The sequence below is a fragment of the Muntiacus reevesi genome, chromosome 9 (assembly GCF_963930625.1).
Source record: "Muntiacus reevesi chromosome 9, mMunRee1.1, whole genome shotgun sequence".
In the NCBI taxonomy this organism is placed as follows: domain Eukaryota; kingdom Metazoa; phylum Chordata; class Mammalia; order Artiodactyla; family Cervidae; genus Muntiacus; species Muntiacus reevesi.
The window spans coordinates 18,535,326-18,550,286 of NC_089257.1; the positions used below are offsets into that span (position 1 = coordinate 18,535,326).

Below are 14,961 nucleotides of genomic sequence, written 5' to 3' on the forward strand. Positions count from 1 at the left end.
TACTCCAGTTATTTCTTGACTTCCTACTTTTGCATTCCAGTCACCAATAATGAAAAGGACATCTTTTTTGGGTATTAGTTCTAGAATGTCTTCATAGAACCATTCAACTTCAGCTTCTTCAGCATTATTGGTCAGGGCATAAACTTGGATTACAGTGATATTGAATGGTTTGCCTTGGAAACAAACAGAGATCATACTGCTGTTTTTGAGATTGCATCCAAGTACTGCATTTTGGACTCTTGTGTTGACTATGATGGCTACTCCATTTCTTCTAAGGGATTCTTGCCCTCAGTAGTAGGTATAATGGTCATCTGAGTTAAATTCACCCATTCCAGTCCATTTTAGTTCGCCGATTCCTAAAATGTCAATGTTCACTCTTGCCATCTCCTGTTTGACCACCTCCAATTTGCCTTGATTCATGGACCTAACATTCCAGGTTCCTATGCAATGTTGCTCTTTACAGCATCAGACTTTACTTCCATCTCCAGTCACATCCACAACTGGGTATTGTTTTTGCTTTGGCTCCACCTCTTCATTCTTTCTGGAGTTATTTCTCCACTGATCTCCAGGAGCATATTGGGCACCTACCAACCTGGGGAGTTCATCTTTCGGTGTCCTATCTTTTTGCCATCTCATATTGTTCATGGAACTTTCAAGACAAGAATACTGAAATGGTCCCTTCTCCAGTGGACCATGTTGAAAGTTTCTATAATTTTAAGGAACTATGTTTAGATTAGGCCCTCTAATCTTCCTCCTCTCAAAATCCTTAATTCTTAAACTTATCATCACACAACCTGCGTTTCTGATAATTTCCTTTGCTGTGCTGAAGCATTTTTGTTTGATGTAGTCTCATTTGTTTATTTTTGCTTTGGTTTCCCTTGCTTGAGGTGACACATCCCCCCAAAATATTAAGACCAATGTGAAAGAGTACACATGTCTATGTTTTCTTCTAGAAGTCTTATGGTTCTGTTGTACGAAAATTGGGCACAAGAGAATGTTCATGTCCCAGGTCTCAGAGGAGTTCCTGGGGTGGGCCACCAAGAGAGGATCTGTGACTTCATGCAGAAAAGATTTCAAGAATGGGCCACAGCAAAACGAAAGCAAGTTTATTTAGCTCATGTCCAAATGTGTTTCCCAACACTAATGAGCAATTAAATTAATTCAGTCTTGACACTACTGAAGATAGCATCAGATCCCACAGGCTAAGTCCCACAAGACTGTCCCCACTCAGGCACCAAATGCAAATCCAGGTTGTAGGCGTACTTCTGACTGACTGCTTATAAAACTGGACGTTCCTGCTGAAACAGGAGGATGATGGTAAGTTCAGGCTGAGCACAATGCTGGAACATCACTCTGTTATCTCACTACCAGAAGATCAGAGGGAAGTCACACACACCCTGCAGCCACCAACCCAAATTTTGCCTGTAAGACTTCTCTCCAAAAAACATTAGGGAGTTCAGGTTTTTTGAGCAAAAGCACCCATTTTCCTTGTATGCCCCTTGAAAGAAGCCTTTCTCTACTCCAAACTCGGAAATTATGCACACAAACCTGCATTCGGTGACAAAACTTTTTAAAGCTATGATACCGCTAAGTCACACACCACATACCTTCTTATATCTCTGAAAGTTTCAAACATACATATGTGAAAGATTTATCACGTTGAGAACACCTTGATGAACAGGAAAAGCAAAACAAAAGGTAGGATTACATGGGAAAAAAGCTTAAGTCATCTTCAAAAATGGTATCTAGCTAACTTGACAAAGAACTACTAGACAAGAGTAGCTAAAAACAGATGTAGTCGGCAGCTAGATTCATCACAAATAAAGAAATCATCAGAAACATGTGTAAATCAAGTCAATTTAGGCAACATTCCACTTTCTGAATACCAGAAGGGAGGAAAAAAATGAAATAATCCTAATGGCGAAATGGCTTCTTCTCAGAGCACAAAGCAAGTTGTCTTGAGAATTCCCTGGTGCTCCAGTGTGTAAGACCCCATGTTCCCAATGCAGGGGGCCTGGGTTCAACCCTGGGTCAGGGAATTAGACCCCACATGACGCAGCTAAGAGTTGGCATGCCACAACTAAAAGATTCCATGGGCTGCAACTAAAACCTGGCCAGCCAAATAAATACATGTTTTGTTTTTAAAAAAGGAAGTGATCTTTATAGCTTGACACAAAGTAAAACAATGCTCTTGGTTTCAGCATTATCTGAATTAAATGAAATTCAGTGGGAAAGAAAAAATGTGGATGCAATTGACAATAGCTCTTTGACATCAACTGTCTAAAAATAAAACTTTGAAAATGTAGTTTTTGTTGGGGAGAAACCTTTTCACAAAACATGAGTACTTCCTAGGGCCCTGTTTTCTATTCAAATCCATACACTGTCGCTTAGACATTTTTTTTCCTTCATCATCACCGGGTAATGACATTTGGCACCTTATAATATCTGCATATATGTATGTGTGTTTAATGAAGAAAGGAAGGAATACTTACTCTTTTTCTAAGTTTTGTAACAAAGGTCTCTTTTTGGTTTGAATCTGTAGAGACCAAAGGGCTCAATTTTAATATTTTCACAAGTTCCTGAAATACTGCTCAATCATCACTTCATGAATGAAATATTTTAATCATTTAAATGGAAACGTGAAAAAGATGATTTCCAAAACTAAGAATATATATTATTCATAAAAAACAACAAAAATAATTTTTAGAAAAGATTGTAATTTTTGAGTGTGGTTTCCAAGTATATAGAAGATATGGTTTAAAATGTTGAACACTACCACTAACATTTTTCTACTTTACTTTCAAAAAGTTAACTGATACTGAAAATATACATACCATTATTTTAATAGTTATTTATCCTGTTTTGATAACTTCCTTGATGTTTTAGGGTTGGTCAAAGTTGGAGATCTCAGAGTTACTCCATTCATTCTTTTCATCATGAAATGAAAACTTTGGGACACCAAGATAAACAAAGAAGTCTGTAGGTTCTTTATTCCTTATTTAATATAGATTCAAACACTATCAGATGATCTGTTTTACCTTCTCAAAGTGGAAGTAGTCAATAGTTTAAGTGATCCTGAACTCCTGATCTGGGGCTGCTCAACTAGCAGATGGTAAATTTGACACACAGGTAAAATGGGATGAGATATTCTGACCCTTTCCATATCCCAGGGAATGTACTAAGGATCCAGGCTTAGTTATAACTGTGCCCTTGTTGAAATCTCATTTGAACTCTCACCTGATTTGAGATACAAGTGTCCTCTTAATCTAACTTGGGGAGATTTTTAATAAGTCAAACCTAAGAGGTTCAATTGGGGAATTAGTGAACATTAGTCAATACCTTTTACAGTGAGTATAAACCCTGTTTTATAGTAAAAGGAAATGGTGAACTTGGTTTACCTTGGAGCTAAATATCATTGCTCTAAATTTTTAATCTCTTCTATTTCTAATGAGATGAAGAAATACATATGGAGGTAGCCATATTTTCAGATCTCACTGGTACAATATCACAAAAAATCCCACTTGCCCCTCATTTATCAATGATAGTAAACAACGTATTCTGTTAACCTAGTTTCAAAATAAACATAACAGCAAAAAACCAGAGTCCATACTACATTGTAATCTGCTTTTGTACTTAAAATAGTAAATATTTTTCCAAGTCATATTCTCTATATAATTTTTAATGGCTTGACAGATTCCAAGTATAGATATATCATAGATTCTAAACATTTGGGGCTTCCCTTGTAGCTCAGCTGGTAAAGAATCTGCCTGCAGTACAGGAGACCTGGGTTTGATACCTGGGTGGGGAAGAGCCCCTGCAGAAGGAAATGGCAACCCACTCTAGTATCCTTGCCTGGAAAATCTCATGACACAGGAGACTGGGTGGGCTGCAGTCCACGGGGTCGCAAAGAGTCAGGCACGACTGAGCAATTAACACTTCCTTACTTACTTAAACAACATTTTATTCTTGGGTATTTAGGTTGTTTCAGGTATTTAGCTATTAATATAAAAAAAGCTGAAACAAGCACTAGCATATTCTTATACACATCTCCAATTATTCTGTTAAATTCTTAGAAATGCAATTATTGAGATAAGTTGCGAATATTTTTTTCCGATCTTTAACTTTTTTTAAGTGTATTTTGATGAAAGACAATTTATCATTTTTTCATTTTTTCTTATCTAAAAAATCTTTACATTATCCAAGATCACAGAGATTTATCTCGTTTTATTCTAGTTTTCTCTCTTATGTTTAGATTTTCAAGTTAATCTTTGTGTATATCATGAGGCTAGGAATGACTCATCATTTTGCATATGGATACCCAACTGTTTCAGAATCATTTGTTGAAAAGATTGTTTTTGCCTGATTTACTCCGGCACTTTTTTGAAAATCACTAGATGTTACATCATGTGCACACCTCCATTTTGTTTTGTCTCGTTAATTTCTCATTTTGTTAAAATTACATGTAGGGTACTGTAGTTTTAAAGTTTTGAGAATTCCCTGGTAGTCCAGTGCTTAGGACTTGGCACTTTCAATCCCTGGTCGGGGAACTAAGATTCTGCAAAGTCATGCAGCATGGCTAAAATTTTTTTGAAAAATAAAGTCTTAAAATCAGATAGTGCAATTCCCATTGTTCTTATTTTGGCTACTCTAGAGCCTTTGTATTTGCATATAAGTTTCAGCCTGAACTACAGATAGATCAATACACCAATTTGAGAAGAGGTGAAATCTTAACAATATTGTCTTCCAATCCTTGAACATGGTATCTTTCTCATTATTTAGGTATCCTTTAGTTTCTCTCAGCAATTTCAGAATACAGGTCTTGAACATACTTTGCTAAATATATCCTTCAGTATTTCATGTTTACTGTTGCTATTGACATGGTTTTTGTTTCTTAACTACAATTTACAATTATTGTTGCTATGATGAGCATTTTTAAGGTTCTTGGAAAACACTGTCCTTTACGAAAGTCATACCAGTTTGTATATCTAACAAAATATGAGAATGCTTGTCTGACCACACTTTTCTAAGTACTTATCTCATTTAAAACTTTTTTCCTCCCAGATACGATTTTCTCTTCTTGGGAAGACTTATCATTGGATCTCACCCACAGAAAGTTTGATCATATACCTTGGTTTATAGCACATCATCATCACTGTTCTTTTCATTTAGTATCTTCTTACCTCATTTCCTGCTCCTGTTCTCTCTACTTTTTGCTCTATGGGCAACCTTCTTCTTGTCCTTAGGAAACCATCCTATATTTGACATGTTTTTGACTATTTTCTTTAAAACATTTTTGTGTCCATGTATTTTAAATGTATACAAATGGTATTATATTATAGACTTCATTATTACTTTTACTAAACACTGCATTTTTAAAAATATATGCATATGTGGTCAGTATATGTAGTCCTTTGCTTCTGTGTAATGCACAGTACTATCTATGTGTTTCCACTATATTTTACCTATCCCCACCTCCCCAAAGGAATTAAGAACCCTAGGTTCCGACTCCCCTGGTAGTGCAGTGGCTAAGACTCTGTGCTGCCAATGCAGCAGGGCCGGGTTCAATGCCTGGTCAGGGAACTAGATCCCACGTACCAAAACCGAGAATTCGCGTGCTGTAACTGAGACTCTGCACAGCCAATAAATACATTAAAAAAAAAAAAAAAAAAGAATCCCAGATTCACTCTAAACTACTGCAAAAAAAAAACCCACAAATGAGATCAATATCCTTGTTTTTGTTTCTTTGGAGACCTGTTTAAGACTTCTTGAGGACACATACCCAGAAACAATTTATTAATAATATCTATATTCATTTAACTAAATTCCGCCAGATTGCTCTCCAGAATGGTTCTACCACTTTATACTCTCAGCACCAGTGTATGTATAGCCTCATCCCCATTAACACTTGACATTACCCATCCTTCTGCTTGTTAGTCTACTAAGTAGAGAGAGATTATACTGTTGCTTTAATATGAACCCTTCTGATTACTAATGAGTTTGAGCATATCTTTCTGTTTTATGAACATGATTATAACATCTTTTATTGGTAATTTGTTTTGTTTTGTTTTTCTGATGATCAAGGTATTTCTTATCGTATTGTAGGTACTAGTTCCTTGTTGGATTTAGACATGAAAATATATTCTCCAATATCGCCATCTACTATAAATTAACAAAATCTTTTTTCTCAGGACTTTTTTCCAGTGATCTGTTGTTGAATAATGAAGCACTCAAGACCTCACAAGCTGAAAACAAATATTTTATTTTGTTCAATATTTTGGGTGTCAAAAACTGGGAGAGGCGCCACTGGGTGGTTCTCCTAATTTCCACAGCAACAGCCAAGGCAGCTGGGGCTGGAGAATCCATTTCCAGAATGGTTGCTTCACTTACACTTCACTTCTTCTGGTTCCGTGGTGCTCCTTGACCTCTCTACTCGCTGTCTCATCTTCCAGGGCCTCTTCTCACGCTTTTGGGCTTCTTGTAACATACAGATCTCAGAGAACTGTATTTTTAACTTAGTGGCTGGCTTCCAGGAAGCAGGAGCTGTCAGGCAAGTTAACAGCAACACCTGGAAATGCACATCATCACCTGTACCATGGGCTTCATAGTGGCTCAGACAGTCAAGAATCCACCTGCAATGAGGGGTGGGGGGGCTGGGTTTAAGCCCCGGGTTGTGAAGTTCCATTGGAGGAGGGCATGGCAACCCACTCCAGTATTCTTGCCTGGAGAATCCCCATGGACAGAGGAGCCTGGTGGGCTATAGTCCAAGGGGTCGCACAGAGTCGGACACGACTGAGCGACTAAGCACAGCACCTCTACCATATTCTCTTGCCCAAATTTAAGGAAGTGGAGAGATGCCACCTTCTGATGACACTGTAATATTATGTTGCATAACATGTGAGCTGGGAGATACTGTTGTGGCCAACTTTGGAAAAGAGAGTCTGCCACATTTTTCTTTTGTGAATTATCAAACCATGGCTTAGTCCTTCCATCTTTTCCGATTGATTTATAAAAACTTTTTATATTACATAGCTCAAAATGTTTCATTTATAGAAATTATGTTTTTTACAAGTTTTTCTCCTCAGGTAGAAGAATATAAGACAGTTTCATTTGCTTCACTGTTAAGTTTCCTTCTAAAAATGTTTCTTTCTAATACAATAGGCCTTTTATTTCTCATCATAAACGGCACATACTTTACATCTTTGGTTGACACTAAAATAAAAAGGAAAAATTTGGCCACTCTTTTAAAACAACTTCAATGACAATAGGGTCCTCACTTCCTCAAAAAGACTTCTTTAAAAACAATTTAAAATCCAGAAACATATATTAGAGAGTTTAAAAAAACAAACTACAAAAGCAGTTTACAAATATAATTGTTTTTGGTTAGTAAACACACACAGAACTGTTTTCTTCTATCTTGTGAATTTAAGGTCTTCTAATATTTTCTTAATAAAACTTTTCAAAAATATGTATTTCACGAGAGTATCGGGCAAGAAGTAATATTGTCTTCAAGTGAAACTTGTCTGAAAATGACAAGTCATTTGTCTCTTCATTAACTATAGACTACTACTAATAGAAAAGCAAACTTAGCTATATACCCTGGATTTTTTTAGATGACAAATTCTGGCACTTTGTGCTAAGGTTTAAGGTAATTATTAACTCATTTTTCCCTACCACATAGAAATATAATATGCATAGCATTTTAATTATAAAACTGTAACATGACAAGAATCCTTTATTAAGAAAATGTCCTTATCACAAATATTTCAGATCAAAAAAATGGTTTTAAAAGTTGAAGCACATTAACTTGGAAAAACAAATTCCAAACTAAACAAAAATGTCATTTAAGTTCTAGAACCACAAAGGCACACTAAGAAAGTCAAACAAAAATAAAGAAGGGAGAGGACACAGCAAAATGATCTCTTAAGGTCTTCTGAACCTTTAAGATACAGCTAGAATCCTTTAAGTGGCAGGATATATGCTAATGATCTTGCTCTCTTTCAGATGGAAATGAATTAATGTCTTTTACTTTAGACATAGTATTTTGAGTAACTATTGGTTTGCTGAGTCTTGCCCATAAAAATTATATGACTAATTCTCTAACTTCAAAAAATGAGGTCCATCAGAGCAAAAATAACGTGTGTTATCCAACAAATATATGCAGAAAAAAATCAGAAAATAAAATTGAGAAGCATGGAAAACATTTAAACACTTTTCCTCTTTCTCCCGGAAAGGCGGAGGTGAGGGGTGCCAATACACTCTGCGTGCTGTGCTGCACTCAGTCACTCAGTCGTGTCTGACTCTGTGAACCCACGGACTGTAGCCCACCAGGCTCCTCTGTCCATGCGACATTTCAGGCAAGAATATTGGAGTGGGTTGCCATTTCCTCCTCCAGGGGATCTTCTCCACCCAGGGGTCACACTTGCGTCTCCTGCATCTCCTACACTAGCAGATTCTTTACCACTGAGCCACCTGGGAAGCCCATGGTTAAGAGTACTGCAATCTAAAAACAAAAGTATGAAACTGAAGAAGACAAAATACACATACAAGTGCACAAAATACACTCAACAATTCCTCCTCTTCAAACAGTGTAAGCAAAAAAACAAGGGCCAAACTCTGAATGCGTTTGTATACCCAGTTTTACCACTCACCAATGTTCACAGATACAGAAACACATTAATAAGAGATGCTTACTTTCAGCAAAGTGAGCAATTAAATATAGGGAAATGGAATTAGAAAGGACTTAAGTAAAAGCCTCAAATAGATACTCCTACTCCTCCCCCCAAAAGTGTTTCCAAATTTTGGCTATAATCTAAAATGAAAACAATTTTTTGTTATCTCCCAAATTATACTGCTGCATACGTCAGAGATATTGCAGGTTCAGCTGCAGGACACCACAATAAAACAAATAAAACAAGTGATGCAAATTTTGGGGTTTCTCCGGGCATATAAAAGTAATGTTTACACTATGGTGTAGTCTGTTAAGTGTGCAATAGCATTATGCCTAAAAAAACAACATACAGACCTATAACTAAAAAATGTTTAATTGGGACTTCCCTGGTGGTCCAGTGGTTAAGACTCCATGCTTCCACTGTAGGGGGCGCAGGTTCAGTCCCTGGCCTGGGAACCAAGACGCTGCATGCCACAAGGTGTGGCCAAAAAAGAAAAAAAAATTTTTTTCAATTGCTAAAAAATGCTACCCCTCATGTGAAACTTCAGCAAGTCACAGCAGTAACATCAAAGATCACTGATCACTGATCATAACAACTCTAACGAAAAAGTTTGAAATAGTGTGAGAATTACAAAATATAAGACACAAAGACACAAAGTAAGCAAACGCTATTGGAAAAATGGTACTGATGCTTCACAAACCTTCAATTTGCAAAAGTAAACAAATAACATGAAAAACTGCAAAGTGCAACCAAGTAAAGCACAATAAAACAGAGTATGCCATACCTGGAACTAAGTCTGTGTCTCTTTTTTGAACGAACACCAGAAACAAAGGCTTTCACTTATTAACGCCTAAGTCAAGAAAGTTACCCTTTGGCTTATGTCTCATTGAAAGAAATTTCACCAAACCCACGCAAACCTAAATTTCAAAAGGACAGCTTTTGACACATCTATGCAATACAAAACCTTGGGGATTATCTTCCCCACTAGGCAGTGGATTTTTATATATTTTTTTCTGAAACTACTATTGACTTTATGTTTTACAAAACACATTTTACACCAGGAGCAGAACTAGAGTAGTACAGATGGAAACCAGGGTACAAAATAAAGAACTCAGGGGCCAAATGTTACAGTTCTTGGGTATAAACTCTTCCCATTTAGTGAAGAAGTGTGTCCACTAGTTAAATGTCCCAAGAACGAGGGTTCTTTGCAAATGCATTAAGCTTATCTCTAAACTTACATACACCCATCCACTCTCAGAGCACCGTCTTATGAACTGTTTGTTCTACTTAACTCAAGTCTGAGGTAGCCTGGCAGTTTAAAACTTATGTATCTTTTTTCAAAGAAAATCGTGCTTGGTTTTGACTAATTCTGAGTGATTCTACAAATCTATAACTTCCAGCTATCCAGTTTTCCTAAGATACAAAACTCACTCATTATACTATTAAATCACCAAAACATAACCAATATGGAAAATACAGATCATTTAGAATTATGTGTCTCAATCTTTTTACAAGTGGAAAGTTAGCTAATATTACTGAGACACACTGGGGTGAGGTCAGAGGAAAGGAAAAGGCTTTATGGATTACAAAACACACATTACATGAGTGGCACAATTGAAGTTACCTGATTAGCAAGCCAACAATATCAGTCTGCCAATTTAAACCTGAAATCATGCTTCAAAAGAAACACACATACAAACCCATCTAGTTCTGCTCCTCCTTTTTCCACCATTAGTATCTCTCAACTAGTCAAGCACTGAGCAAATTCAAACAAGAGCGAAGTTATGAAAATCCACTTCATCACAAAACAGCAAAGGGCTTTTCCATTATACATGAAGTGGTGTAACGTACTGACACAGAAACCGGTTTCAGATGCTTTCAGTTACACCAAGAAAAAAAGGGAACATACTTTCTTACTTTCTCTTTAAATAATTTCTGTAACGTGGCCTGCCACTCCAATCTAAAAACTGATACCTGACTTCCAAAGCATCTACTGTACGTTACTGGAAATCCCCGACTTCACCAAACTTGAAAGAACTTCCTAGACACCAGAAATAGTGAGGTCCAAGTATGCACAGTAGGTAAGGCAGATGATGACCTGCTTAGCAATCTGGTGTTATCCTGAGAAGTTAATAGGTGCAGTTAAATGGGAGTGCACAGTGTCCCCTTTTGCCCTGATACTGAGAAAACACCCAATAACAAAGGTCAAACTGTCCCAACATGCACAGGAATCTTATGAGCCAAGAGTAACATTAACACAAGGAAAAGTAAATCTGATTCCCATAAAACTTTCATAACAACTTCAGAGCACCAGAGTCGTCACAGGGGCTTGCTTCCTAGAACTAAAGGAACTTGTGATACTGGCATTTGCTTTATATCCATTTTTGCACACAATTCCTTCCTACAAACAACTGCAAAACACTCCTCCGAAGGCTTCAAAGATTTAACATCACATTCAAGCCAACAAAAAAGCATTTCACAAGCAGGAACGGCCGGCCACCGCCTCGCAGCATTAGCAAACAAGGGCAAAGTTCACAACAAGCGAGAGAAAGTGAATTACACATTCACCAACGACAGACTCACAACTCGTGCAACTTCTTACACCTAAAACAAAAGAGACAACACCCAAGCTACTGCCGTCCACCCTTTCCAAAATCCCAGCTCGTGCATAAAGCCCACCAGACCACGAAAACGAGCCCAACCTAACCCCTAACAGGGTCGTAAGCATCAACGAGTACCAGGACAGAGTGGAACGCTATAAGAAACAGGGGAGGGGCGCAGGGCACAAACCACAACAAAATAAAGCAGACTCTGAAACTTTCAGGCGCTAGCCACAGAGAAATTTCAAAGGCAGAAGGCCAAACGGCCAGGGTCCTAACAGGTTGGGGCCCCCCTCACAGAGCCTGTAGCCGCCAAAGGCCCCCCTGGCCAATCTAACCACAGTAGGCCACCAAATTAACCCGTCAGACCGCTCTCCCACCTCCCAAACACACAACTAACAGGCCCTTGGCAACCTGGGGGCTGCTGGGGGCCCTCTAACGATTCAGAGAGCCCCCCAAGCCGTCCGGAACAGCAGAAACTCCAAACTCCTGCCTCGGCGGCGGCCATCACAGCAAGAAAGCGAACTTTTACGACAACTCCCACAATGCCTGCGGCCTACAACTCCCAGAGTGCACCGGGCGGCGCCATGGTTAACCCCATCGTGGCGCCGGGACTGACGAACCCTGCTCTCCTACCCATCCCAACTCCTAGTTGTTACACCTACTTTTACCCTCACAATCTAAAACTAACTTCGGAAGTTTTGTCAAGCAGCTACAGTTATACTATCTCAGCGCCTTCTTTTATCACACAAACAACGCCAACTGCCCAGAAAATTATCCCTGACAGAGAACTTTTTGTTATCTCCAGAGCTCTCTTCACAGTGCCAAATGTTTTGTCAATCAAGGGGACACTTAACTTCAATTAATCTTCCCCTTCGCTATAACTTTCTGGCGTTTTTCTAAATTATTATAGCCTAGAGGTTTTGGTACTCAACTTTATTAGTTTAAAACCTGTTTCCGAAGTTTTGGGAAGCAACAAGAAAGACTAGCCTATAACTGGCCACATATGTTCTACATCTCTCTATTTTATAAAGACGAATTTCCTCAAATATTTGACTAAGAAAGTTCATGCAAGTCTAAGTAAGTCCTAATAAGATAATATTAGTTATGGGCAATATATCTTTTAAATTTCAAGGTAATTTTTTTTAAGGGAAAACCTTATATGCCAACATACTTTGCTTCCCTTTTTCTATATTGATAATCAGATTACAGCATAAACCATTGCTTTATTTCTTTCTGACTTTAAAATATCAGCAAACAACAGGTAAAGAAACATTTTAATATAATTTGAAAAATAAATGAAGGTTTCATTCTTTCAGAAAACTGCACAGCAAATCTTTTACTCACGAACAAACTCCTTCAAAGTCTTTCTCATTTTAATTAAAAATGAGGTTTAAAATACATTTCTTTTAAGTATATTGCCCATAATTTCAGAAAAAGATGACAATCACATCTAGAGATCACTGTGTTATCAATATTAATTAAATGCCTAATCTGTAGTTAACAGAAAGAAACCTGCTCAGACCTGTAACTGACTGACAGACAAAATAATTGCTTGGTATTTGATGCGTGCAGTAAAACAACAACTAGAATTCTCCTAAAGTATCTGCCATTTTTCTCATACTCAAATATAAAATAAAATGTACACAATATCTGATTTTTTCATTGAAACATTTTGCCATTTGAAGGGGCATTCAAAATCTATCATGAATTTCGAATCACAAAACTCAGAAATCCTAATACATAAGCAAAAACCCAAAGCCTTGTTGTTTAAGATAGGTCCTCAGCAAAACTATTCTACAATATTCTATTTTAAACGTGTCTCTTCATATTACATTTGGCTTATTAGTAAAGGTTTTGGTCTAGTAAACTTCAATGAGAAAATACTTATCCATTTATTTTTTTCACTCATGTCACACTATGTTGTTTCATTAACAACTGAGATAAATGCTACATAACAAGACATAAAAAATTATACATACATAGATATTATGAAGTTTAGTTCATTATACTATTTTAGCTTCTGTATTTCTTTAATTTTCACTTAACACTTTAGTTAGAATTTAGCTAGAAGAAGTTGCATTTTTTTCTCCTATTTTTAATAGCTGCCAGACTATAAGAATTTAATGCATATTTTATATATTACTCTCCTGATGTTAAAATATATGATTCATAAGAAAGACTCAAAATCAAGTCAGAAATGAAACTTATCTCCTCGTATGTGTATTACATGCTTACAGCTCTCTACTCAGTGCTGTGAGGTCATATTTTCCATTAGGAGGTTAGTCATTTTTTCTTTTCTTTTATCCTTTAAAATACGAGATTTTAAAATTGATACATTAGAAAGATGCATTTAAAGATTACAATAGAAGTAATTTTGTTTTTTTTCAGGTTACCATAGTTGTTCTTTTAAAAATAACTTAGCAGTTTAGTATATCCTAATTAAGTAATTCGAGTAAGTCTTAACCTATATACTTAATATTAACATGAGTTTCTTCCTAAGGAGGAAACAAATATATTCTAGAAATAAATTCTTCAAATTCATACCAAAAATTCAGTATTTTTCTCCCAAAGTTTTTAGGTTCTGTTTTTTCACATGAATTTTTTACGTGTATTTCTTAAAAACCTAAATATCTATACTGTACTTTTTAAAATATTCACATGTAACTATATTAACCTATTTACAATTAGGAGAAATCTTGTTTATTCTTTAGAATATATGTTAATAGAAGTCAAACATTGCAATCTATTTCTTTTTCCAAATTTGGTATTGGTGACAAAGCTAGAATGTACAGATTGCAGATCTTACAACAGATTCTACATATAATTTCAGTGACTACTTCTTTTATTCTTTTAACCCATAAAATACTTCAAAGCATCTCTAAATGTTTAGACATTTTAACTGCATTTTTAGTTTATCTACCTTAAAACATCTGATTTTCATATATGTAATTTATACTGTTCATACACGTAAACTGTACTAATAGAATTTCTCCCCAAAATAGAATGAGCTGCTAATATTCTATTATGCTCAAAAAGTTAGTCTGTCTTTTCTTCTCTGACATTATCAGTATTACACGAGCAAAAACTGAAAAGAGGTACACACACAGGACAAGTTCTTGCCTGATTTAAACTAATTGTTTATATTTACGTTATGACCCTACAAAGCAATATTTAGAGTCTATTCCAGAGTTTAAGCTTCTCTCTCAAACCTTAATTACCTTTAATTCATTGGCCTGCTTTTAAAACAGTGACCAGTCTTTCAAATTTATCAAAATAGTCTACTTTTTATTTCCATATACGTTTACATTTATGTTTAGGAATATTCTACTTGTCTGAAAAATCTCTAGTTTTTGATTGTTCTAAATGTAGTTTTAACTTTATGTCTAAATACTTAGGAAAGCTGGAATGATGGGAATTCTATTATCATGTCAGTCTGTGAGGAAGCGCAAAAAAAAAGGGTCTCCTTTTTTTCCGGGAAATTGATCTTTTTAAATCAAAGTTTTCCAACTACTTTGTTTTATTTAATTTAAAAAAGCTTGCTTTCTCTTCTCTTCATAATGTTTGGCATCAGTTAGGATAAGCAAAGTTTAAGTACATGTTACTTCTTTTCTCTAATCGAAATGCTATCTCTTCAACAGATTGATAAACAATGGAAAACGTTTCCTTACCTAAAGATGATACATTTCACG

General features: G+C 36.3%; 1 long non-coding RNA gene across 1 annotated transcript; it reads right to left on the minus strand.

The window, feature by feature from the left end:
* Positions 1 to 6,243: 6,243 nt before the first annotated feature.
* LOC136174915 (uncharacterized) lies at positions 6,244 to 11,777 on the minus strand. The gene is made up of 2 exons (XR_010664423.1): positions 11,684 to 11,777; positions 6,244 to 6,629 (listed from the first exon to the last, which is right to left on the minus strand). It is a non-coding gene; the product is annotated as an uncharacterized lncRNA (long non-coding RNA).
* Positions 11,778 to 14,961: the final 3,184 nt, after the last annotated feature.